Here is an 11726-nt window from a genome sequence, read left to right on the forward strand (position 1 = left end):
TCTATCTATCTATCTATCTATCTATCTATCTATCTCATATCTATCTATCTATCTATCTATCTATCTATCTATCTATCTATCTATCTATCTATCTATCTATCTATCTATCTATCTATCTATCTATCTCATATCTATCTATCTCATATCTATCTATCTATCTATCTATCTATCTATCTATCTATCTATCTATCTATCTATCTATCTATCTCATATCTATCTATCTATCTATCTATCTATCTATCTATCTCATATCTATCTATCTATCTATCTATCTATCTATCTATCTATCTATCTATCTATCTATCTATCTATCTATCTATCTATCTATCTATCTATCTCATATCTATCTATCTATCTCATATATATCTATCTATCTCATATCTATCTATCTATCTATCTATCTATCTATCTATCTATCTATCTCATATCTATCTATCTATCTATCTATCTATCTATCTATCTATCTATCTATCTATCTATCTCATATCTATCTATCTCATATCTATCTATCTATCTATCTATCTATCTATCTATCTATCTATCTATCTATCTATCTATCTCATATCTATCTATCTTTCTATCTAAAAATCTATGAAAACCTCATAATCAGCGCGACGGGGGGACTGGAATGTATATTAGCGAGTGCACTCATACTGCAGTGACTACACTGCTAGTTCTTTTCGGTCCCCACATAACCCCTTTAAGTCAATAAAATTCACACAAAACAAAGTTCTCATTCTTGATAGTGATACGCCTTGAAAAGCTTTACATTACTTGAATGCAGACAAAAGTCTTTATGGTTTCAAAGAAAAAAAAAAAGGAAACAATTTATGAGCGAGACTTTAGTGAAGCTACAGCAGATGTTAAATTACATAGCGCCATAAAAAAAACTGTCACAGGGGTTTAATTAATTGCTATACCGCTCTATATTTCCTGACAAAGTCTCAGATGATTGCTGTTGTAAATGCGTACAAAATGCAAATATTCTTTCTGGGTGCCTGAGTAACCAGGTTACTGTTTTAGTTCTCAAACCTTTGGAGGAAGATACAACACTCTATAGAACCCATCAATTCGTTTTTTCTATATTCTTTTAGGAAAACCAAACCAAAATAATAAAAAGACGATACATACGGCATATATATATATATATATATATATATATATATATATATATATATATATACAGTGAAGGAAATAAGTATTTGATCCCTTGCTGATTTTGTAAGTTTGCCCACTGTCAAAGACATGAACAGTCTAGAATTTTTAGGCTAGGTTAATTTTACCAGTGAGAGATAGATTATATATTAAAAAAAAAAACAGAAAATCACATAGTCAAAATTATATATATTTATTTGCATTGTGCACAGAGAAATAAGTATTTGATCCCCTGCCAACCATTAAGAGTTCAGCCTCCTCCAGACCAGTTACACGCTCCAAATCAACTTGGTGCCTGCATTATAGACAGCTGTCTTACATGGTCACCTATATAAAAGACTCCTGTCCACAGACTCAATTAATCAGTCTCACTCTAACCTCTACAACATGGGCAAGACCAAAGAGCTTTCTAAGGATGTCAGGGACAAGATCATAGACCTGCACAAGGCTGGAATGAGCTACAAAACCATAAGTAAGACGCTGGGTGAGAAGGAGACAACAGTTGGTGCAATAGTAAGAAAATGGAAGACATACAAAATCACTGTCAATCGACATCGATCTGGGGCTCCATGCAAAATCTCACCTCGTGGGGTATCCTTGATCCTGAGGAAGGTGAGAGCTCAGCCGAAAACTACACGGGGGAACTTGTTAATGATCTCAAGGCAGCTGGGACCACAGTCACCAAGAAAACCATTGGTAACACATTACGCCGTAATGGATTAAAATCCTGCAGTGCCCGCAAGGTCCCCCTGCTCAAGAAGGCACATGTACAGGCCCATCTGAAGTTTGCAAATGAACATCTGGATGATTCTGAGAGTGATTGGGAGAAGGTGCTGTGGTCAGATGAGACTAAAATTGAGCTCTTTGGCATTAACTCTACTCGCCGTGTTTGGAGTAAGAGAAATGCTGCCTATGACCTAAAGAACACTGTCCCCACTGTCAAGCATGGAGGTGGAAACATTATGTTTTGGGGGTGTTTCTCTGCTAAGGGCACAGGACTACTTCACCGCATCAATGGGAGAATGGATGGAGCCATGTACCGTCAAATCCTGAGTGACAACCTCCTTCCCTCCACCAGGACATTAAAAATGGCTCGTGGCTGGGTCTTCCAGCACGACAATGATCTGAATCATACAGCAAAGGCAACAAAGGAGTGGCTCAAAAAGAATCACATTAAGGTCATGGAGTGGCCTAGCCAGTCTACAGACCTTAATCCCATCGAAATCTTATGGAGGGAGCTGAAGATCCGAGTTGCCAAGCGACAGCCTCGAAATCTTAATAATTTACAGATGATCTGCAAAGAGGAGTGGGCCAAAATTCCATCTAACATGTGTGCAAAGCTCATCATCAACTACAAAAACACGTCTGACTGCTGTGCTTGCCAACAAGGGTTTTGCCACCAAGTATTAAGTCTTGTTTGCCAAAGGGATCAAATACTTATTTCTCTGTGCACAATGCAAATAAATATATATAATTTTGACAATGTTATTTTCTTTTTTTTTTTTTTATATAATCTATCTCTCACTAGTAAAATTAAAATAGCCTAAAAATTCTAGACTGTTCATGTCTTTGACAGTGGGCAAATTTACAAAATCAGCAAGGGATCAAATACTTATTTCCTTCACTGTATATACACACTACCGTTCAAAAGTTTGGGGTCACCCAGACAATTTTGTGTTTTCCATGAAAACCCACACTTCTATTTATCAAATGAGTTGCAAAATAACTAGAAAATATAGTCAAGACATTGACAAGGTTAGAAATAATGATTTTTATTTGAAATAATAATTTTCTCCTTCAAACTTTGCTTTCGTCAAAGAATGCTCCATTTGCAGCAATTGCAGCATTGCAGACCTTTGGCATTCTAGCTGTTAATTTGCTCAGGTAATCGGGAGAAATGTCACCCCATGCTTCCAGAAGCCCCTCCCACAAGTTGGATTGGCTTGATGGGCACTTCTTGCGTACCATACGGTCAAGCTGCTCCCACAACAGCTCTATGGGGTTGAGATCTGGTGACTGCGCTGGCCTCTCCATTACAGATAGAATAACAGCTGCCTGCTTCTTCCCTAAATAGTTCTTCCATAATTTGGAGGTGTGTTTTGGGTCATTGTCCTGTTGTAGGATGAAATTGGCTCCAATCAAGCGCTGTCCACAGGGTATGGCATGGCGTTGCAAAATGGAGTGATAGCCTTCCTTATTCAAAATCCCTTTTACCTTGTGCAAATCTCCCACTTTACCAGCACCAAAGCAACCACAGACCATCACATTACCTCCACCATGCTTGACAGATGGCGTCAGGCACTCTTCCAGCATCTTTTCAGTTGTTCTGCGTCTCACAAATGTTCTTCTGTGTGATCCAAACACTTCAAACTTCGATTCGTCTGTCCATAACACTTTTTTCCAATCTTCCTCTGTCCAATGTCTGTGTGCTTTTGCCCATATTAATCTTTTCCTTTTATTAGCCAGTCTCAGATATGGCTTTTTCTTTGCCACTCTGCCCTGAAGGCCAGCATCCCGGAGTCGCCTCTTCACTGTAGACGTTGACACTGGCGTTTTGCGGGTACTATTTAATGAAGCTGCCAGTTGAGGACCTGTGAGGCGTCTATTTCTCAAACTAGAGACTCTAATGTACCTGTCTTGCTGCTCAGTTGTGCAGCGGGGCCTCCCACTTCTCTTTCTACTCTGGTTAGAGCCTGTGTGTGCTGTCCTCTGAAGGGAGTAGTACACACCGTTGTAGGAAATCTTCAGATATATATATATATATATATATATATATATATATATATATATATATATATATAAAATCAATTCATCCCGATCTCTTTACTAGGTTGTAGTACAGTGATATATTTTCCAATTTTAATGGTAAAAATTATTCTCATTTTCATGGTTATCCCATACAGGGATAACAGCATTATTGTTACAGTTCTTTCCTATGACATTATATAAACACCCATACATTTGAATAACATTTACTAAGCTTTTAACTCCTTAATGACCACCCACCGTCTTTTAATGGCAGGCAGTGCAGGTCCTTAGTCTACAGCGACGACTTTTGGCATCGCTGTAGAAGAGACTGATGAGCACTCCTGTGAGCTCTCACCCGGTAACTTACAGCTCCTGATCTTAGAGGAGCCTGCTGAATAAAGCTGGGGTCGGAAAACATTTAGACCCCAGCTGTTTAAGCCTTTGATCGCCGTAGTCCGTGACCACGGCAAGATCAAAGGCAGCTCCCTTATTTTCGTCATCGGAAACCTGGTGATGTGATCAGACACCGGGGAATCCCTCTGCAGTCAGCCCTGGGGACCTACAAAGGACTGTTTAGTAAGCCTGCTGTTCGGCACACTATGTGCTGCCCTAACAGAAGCCTGCGTCATAGTAACACAGTATGATGTATTAGCATGCAGGAGTATGCATAAAATATATTTTATTGCCCCTACACTAAATAAAAACAAAAACCTCCTACACATACTAGGTATCTAATTGACCGTAATAATCTGAAGAATTAATCTAATTAGTTATTTAGCGTGAAATGTCAACGAGATTAAAAAAAAACAAGAAAAACCATGCAGAGAATCGCTTTTTCTTATATCCACGTAAAAATTTTCTACCTCCAAACTAAGAAAAAAAATAATACAATTTCGCCGACATAAATCAAGGCCTTATATGGCCACGTCAATGAAAAAATAAAAAAAGGTATGGCTGCTGAAATGCAGAGCGGTAAAATCTGAAATATGTAGATGGTCATTAAGACCTTTTCAGGCCCGGTCATTAAGGGGTTAAGGAATATTTGGAAAACTCCTGCAAAAACGGTTTATGAAAAAAAAAACAAAAAACAGTTCCAGAGTTCCCTATGGGTCTTTGCTCGGACACATTGGTGATGTGTTGTACACAAGTTGCCATGTCAGCCAGTAACTGACCACGGAGATGATCTCCGTGTGGACAGCACATCACAGCTGTGGCTATGTAAACAAAAACAAGCGGGGACAATGGACGGGGATTTGAAGAGGGAGTATGCACCAATCTATTTCCTCCAGTCATATTCTGTATAGCTTATAGAACCATAAAAAAAACCTTTAGGACCCATCAGGACATGGCAATTGTCAAAGAAAGTGTGTATTTATTTATTTTAGTTTTTAACCTAATGAGTTTTTATAATTGTTTTTTGTATGTAGTTATATATTTTTTTTCCAGTAGATTTAGTAGTTTTATAGATTTTTTTTAGATGTACTTATACAATAAAATAAATATTAATACATTATTATAATTTTAATTTGTCCTTCCGTTTTAAAAAATGATATTGGTTCTAAATGATAGTTAATCATAGTTAGAATATTTTAAATTTTTCCATTAAAATTTTAACTTGTCTTCCTATTTAAATAGTACTTGTTTTTTTTCGAAAAAAATGATATTGGTTCTAAATTATAGTTCGAATATTTTCCATTAGACAAGCACGGAAGAAATTAAAATGGTAACCTTTGACAAATCTACATTAATAATTCTTGCTCTCTGTCCTTATACCCCTTTTTTTCCCTGTATGGATAACAAATCTATTCTCTCATGCTGTAATATACAAGTCACAGTTATAATTTAACATGCAAATTAACAGCAAGAATGACTACATTACAACATCACCCAGTTGACCTTAATGGCTTTCCTGGGAGGAATTGATGTGAATTCCCAAGACATCTGCTAGCAGATTCAGTGATATCTATAAATAATGCAAATTTCCTCTCAAATCAGATTCTTCTACACCTGTACCGGCACAAATGATATCAGCGCTGCGATTTGATAAATGACACTTTTTAACAGAATACCGAAATGCCACAGTTCATTATAAGACCGTTTATGGAAAGTGCGCACATTCTCTGTAATGCTAGCTGCATACTTAAACAGGACCTGGATTTGGGGAAAAACAAAAATCAAGTAAAACATTTTTGTAAGTACTTTAGGTTTCCGAGCCTAATTTAGAGTTAAAGTTCACTTTTCATCCTATTTGTTTTATGAAGACTAGGTACGCACCACATTCAGGAATTCCGTTCAGAGGGATCGAAATAGCCAAATTTATAGTCCAGATGTATGCGACTACATGCTTGTACAGATGCATATGTCTGCCCTTGACTCTTGCACCCTATTCGTTTTTTTATCAGACAGCTGTAATGAAAAGCAGAGTCCACCGTGATTTTTTTTTCTATACAGGTGAGACAATGGCATCCTGATGTATACCAACGAAAGGTATGTTAAGGCCGGGTTAACACGAGCGTGTTTAGTCCGGCATGATTTCAGTATGGGACAGTTTTCTACAGCGAGGCAGGGACTCCTAGCATCACAGATAACTATGATGCTAGGAGCCCGTCTCCCTTCAGTGTGTTCGGTCCGGGAAATACTGCTGACATACGGTCCGTAGATCACGGACCGAACACGCTCGTGTGAATCCGGCCTAAGAGGACACTCTTTTGGCATTCATTTGGCTAATGATAATTTATGGGCACATTAGATGTAGACAAATAAGTCAGCCTAAACAAACTTCCATCTAGTTTTTTCTTAGGATTGTTGATCTGCAAATTTCTTTCTTTTTGGAGAACCATGTTCTTGTTGTAGGCTACTCTTTCCAGACATCTTTTTCTGTGTTGGGTTGAATCCAATGCATTCTCTATACAAGCCTTTACTAACTGGGCGGCATAAGAATAGAGGCAATCTACCAAAATATTCACCTAAAAGGCTTTTAGTTGATTTCATTAGAAGCATAAGGGCACATGCACATGGCCATCTTATAGCCGAAGCTGGACTGAGCCATAATATAGTGCTCAAAAATCTATGGACTCGTACTGTATATCCGTCTGCCTTCAATTTTATACAAAGCTTTCTTATTGTTGGATTCTGTATGAAATTCGGCCAAAAAAAACCTGAGGAAAGCTACATCAGAATCCTTATGTACATATATCTTTGTTCATACAGGACCCAATGAAGCCTGTATGGCAGGACACAGAGACTACGCAACCTGTGAAAGTTTCTACCTCAACATTTGGTTTACTTATTAGTTTGTTTGGTCCCACACTTTGGTGCTCCTTCTTTTATACAATAAATATTGACTATGCTTGGCATGTACATGTACTGTGACTATTGCTGTTGTCATTGCTATGGTGGTCAATGTGAGCAAATTTAGATACAGAAACTTTATATATTTTGATCTTAATATTTCTCGTGGAAGAGGACTAGAGTGCGGAAACAGGAAAGCTACTGCCTAATTTCTAGAGAAATCAAACAAATCATTAGTGAGGCCAAAGCTAACAATGGGCTGTGGCGAAAGGACTTAAAGTGGCCCTCTGGTCCCGTAACAACATTTTAAATGTGACGGCTTATATGAAGTAACATTACCTGGTGCACTCCAGTTGCGCCCCTCTGCCGTGGATCTGACGCTTTATGGCTCTCTCTGCATTGTCCAAAAATGGTCCGAGTGCTTCACAGACTGAGTCTCAGACACTCCCTTTGTTCTCAGATTGGCCAGAGCTGCTTGCGTGAGAATAGTCTCCCTTTGCAACAGCCGACGTGGACAGGCGAAGTAAAATAACAGTAGACAATATGCAAAGTCCGGTATAGCGTAGGTCAGGGCAGGCGGCAGATGTTCACTCATAGTTAGCAGAGACAGAGGTCAGGGTAGGTGGCTGAAGGTCGTTATGGTTAACAAGCAAATGTTTAGGGCAGAAGCAGTCAGGAATGGTCAAAGTTCATGAAAGAGTTTAGTAACAGGTAATCCAAATATACAATGATGCAGGGTACAACTAGTAAGCTAGAGAATTACCTAATGGCTCAGGCACTGGAGTAATTTGGGTAGATCCCTTTTATACCCATGAAAACTCAGTATAAAAGGAGTCACAGAAGCCAGGCTAGAAGGTAAACGTTGGTCGCACTGGAAGCTGCCATCAGCAGAGACCGTAGAAGAGGAACGGTGCCAGACAGGAAACAGAAGACGCCGGGTACCGTAACTATATAGCGGCGGGTGGTGGCGGACATTACAATACCCCCATCCTTACGTCCCCTCTTTTAAGTCTTGTGGGGGAACTGTAGATAAAATTTCCTAAGGAGAGTTGAAGCGAGGATGTTCTTCCAATTAGTGAGGTATAACAATTTCCCTCTGGACCTTTTGGCGGCAACAATTTAATTAATTAGAAGAGGAGACTGGGGAAGGAGGAGACTTCTTGGAGAAGTGATTCAGAACCATGGCTTTAGGAGAGGTACATGAAAGAATTGGGAGTTTTCAAAGACAAAGACAGATTTTATAATAAACTGGGTTGCTCTCTTTTAAAATGACGTAGGGACCCGACATTTGGAGGACAGCCACACTTTGTCTTCAGGGTGAAACTGAGGATGAATTGTGCTTCTTGTCTGCATTTTTCTTAAAGCGGCTACTGCTGTGTTTATTAAGTCCTTGGCCTCCTGCCAAATGCATAAGAAATTAGCATGAGACAGGTTGTCTTCCGGAAATTCATAAAGAGTTGGAACTGGTGGAGGGATTCTAGGATGCTGTCCAAATACCAGGTAGAAGGGTGGATTCCCTAGTATGATTATTGAATGCAAACTTTGCCCAAAAAAGATGACTAGTTCAGTCATCTTGAAGAGGGGATATGCAATTTATGAGAAAGTTCTCCAGAACCTGGTTGATGCAAATTCCACTTGGCCATTAGATGAAAAGTCCAACTTACCTGTAAGTAATTTGCAGAGAGCTCTTCAGAACCTAGAAGTCAATAGAATACCCCTATAATAATTTATATACTTAGGGAATCCATGCAGGGGAAGTAAGCGTTTAATAAAGAGAGTAGCCAGATGAGAAGCAGTAGGATGGTCAGATAATGGAATTAAGTGTGCCATCTTTGAGAATCCGTCAACTACAACCCAGATCAGAGAACAGCCAGAGGAACTTGATAAATCAGTAATAAAATCCATAGCAATACGAGTCCAAGGAGAGTCAGGAATAAGCAAAGGATGAAGTAATCCAGCAGGCCATTGGTGTGAAGCTCTGTTTTGTGCACAAGTAGTACATGCTACAACATAATCTTTAATATCTCAGGAAGGAGAAGGCAACCATTAGTAGCAAGAGATGAATTCTAGAGTTTTATGAATATCAGGATGTCCAGTGAACAATGACCCCAAAGGAGAATGTGTTTTCTTTGGTTAGGAGGAACAAAATTCTTTCATTGAGGAATATTGAGAACTTCAGCTGGAGCTAAAGTCAAAACGTGACTGCGGTCAATGAAGAATTGAGGTTCTGGATCTTGATCATCAGACTCAAGAGAGCGAGATAAGGCATCAGCCTTAACGTTTTAGCTAGTTTATAATGGAGGAAGAAATTAAAGAGAGAAGAACAAAGCCCAACGAGCTTGAGAAGGATTTCAACTAAAATTTTTATGGTTGGTAAAATTAGTGATGGGCTGATGAGCTCCATCCACCAAATTCAGTGTCAGCGGGTACTGCCTGTCTCTGAAAGGGAGGGACGAGCTGTTAGCGATCACATCATAACTTAGATGTGATTGATAACGCGTGGTTCCTGCATGTCAGAGACACACAGGACCCGCTTTCACTAAACCCTTCAGTGCTGCTGACCAGACAGATAAAGGTCTCAGCGTTAGATACAGCTGCTTATACAAAGCATACAACAGGATACAAAACAGCTGTATCTCAAAAGGTTAAAATAATTTTAATATAAAGTAATTAGAAAGTTGCACCAAACACACTCATAGACATTTTTATTTAAAAAAAAACAAAAAAAAACAAAAAAAAAACAACCTGGTGTACATAGCCTTTAAGACTGGGGAAAGCAGAGTCGGCTTTGGAACTCCAAACCTTGGCATTGGCCCTCTTTTTAGTAAGTGCAGAGACGGGAGCCACCAGGGAAGAAAAATGTGGAATGAATTGGCGATAATAATTGGCAAAACCTAAAAATCGTTGTATGTCTTTGAGTCCTTGGGGACGAGGCCACTTATGTACTACAGACAATTTTGCCAGATCCATTTGAAGACCTTGATCAGTGATTATATAACCTAGGAAAGGTAAACCGGACCTCTCAAGCAGATCGTTTTTGGTTTTTTATTTAGTTGCACTTTATATTAATACTATTTACTGCTATCGGGGGCTTGCTCCATGTGTATATATGTGGATCTGAATGAGACAAATTCACAGTATGCCCCTATCTACTACACTTTTTTTTTTTACACTAGTAAAGTATGTTTACACAGATCTCAGTGGGTCGTAAAGTCCAGTAGGCCCTGGTATCTGCCCTGTCACTAGCCCCAACTCCTATAAATATCCAGGAGGGAGTGTTTGGTATAACCTTATCCAAAGACCATGTCCTCTGCTTTCAGGGAAGTGTGGTGCCTGACATTAGGTGCTTCTGGACGGTGCACCCAGGGATGTAGCTATAGGGGGTGCAGATATTTGCGCTTGAACCCAGGCTCGGGACCTAAAAATATCACACAAGAAGGCACTAGTATTATAAGTAACACATAGTAGATGGCAAGGCCTTGTTCTAAATTTTGAATTGGAGCCCAGAAGCATCAAGTTGCTGTTGTGGGTGCAAGTCAGACTGTGTTGCTTATCACTGTGAAATAGGCAAGCGCAATACGGGCCCATATCCTATGATGCTGGTAGTTCGGGTAATCGGAAATGCTGCCATATTACATTTGTTTGAAACTGACCATAGGTTAATTAAAACCATGACAAATAGAGCATACAGCTATAAATATAATAAGGGTAGTTATTTAAAGGGGGCACCGGGTCCGCTCTACAAAATAAATGAACATTACTAAACTAAGCGCCAACATGATGTTCTGGAAATAATTATACAATGACAGAGAATGTGAAAAGGTTTCTGCAATAGAAAGAAACAAAATGTTCCAGCTTATAATACTTGTTTTAATGAAGTACCCAATTAACATTCTTTCAGAAAACATTATGGTTATATTTTTTTTCATTTTATCTGCTTAACTTTGGGAACTTATAAATCTAATTATACTTTATAATCAATAAGGAAAGATTTGTTCTCGCCCGTTATTAGAAATCTTATTATTCACCTTTTTAATTATAGTTGGTTCTGAAAGTTTCTTGCTCCTCTTGAACTTATTTCCACAGGTTGATGATTCTTCGAGAAAGCAGCGAGAAATTTTTTACAGACACCATGAATCCAAAGTAGCAATACAAATAAATAACAACTCATTAATCTCTCCAGTGCACTTTTAATTTCAGATTAACAGCTCCTAATATTTCCCTCAAATGGAGCAATACAATGAGAAACACAAATAGTATTTTATATGGTCTATCACACAATGTGTTTGATTACATAGAGGAACAGGAAAAAACTTTTGTAGATAGTTCAGGTGGTTGTCTTTACGAACACTTACTAATGCAGTTATCTACGACAAAATAATAGGTGTAGGTAGGTCTCCTATTGAGATCAGTAGAGTTATATACCATAGAAAATGTATATACAAATTACACCCCCCTAGTGGCAGACACAAATCACTTAGATATTTAAAGGGGTTGTCTCATCACAGACATCTGAGACCCCTTATGAACCG

The sequence above is a fragment of the Rhinoderma darwinii genome, chromosome 13 (assembly GCF_050947455.1).
Source record: "Rhinoderma darwinii isolate aRhiDar2 chromosome 13, aRhiDar2.hap1, whole genome shotgun sequence".
Lineage (NCBI taxonomy): Eukaryota > Metazoa > Chordata > Amphibia > Anura > Rhinodermatidae > Rhinoderma > Rhinoderma darwinii.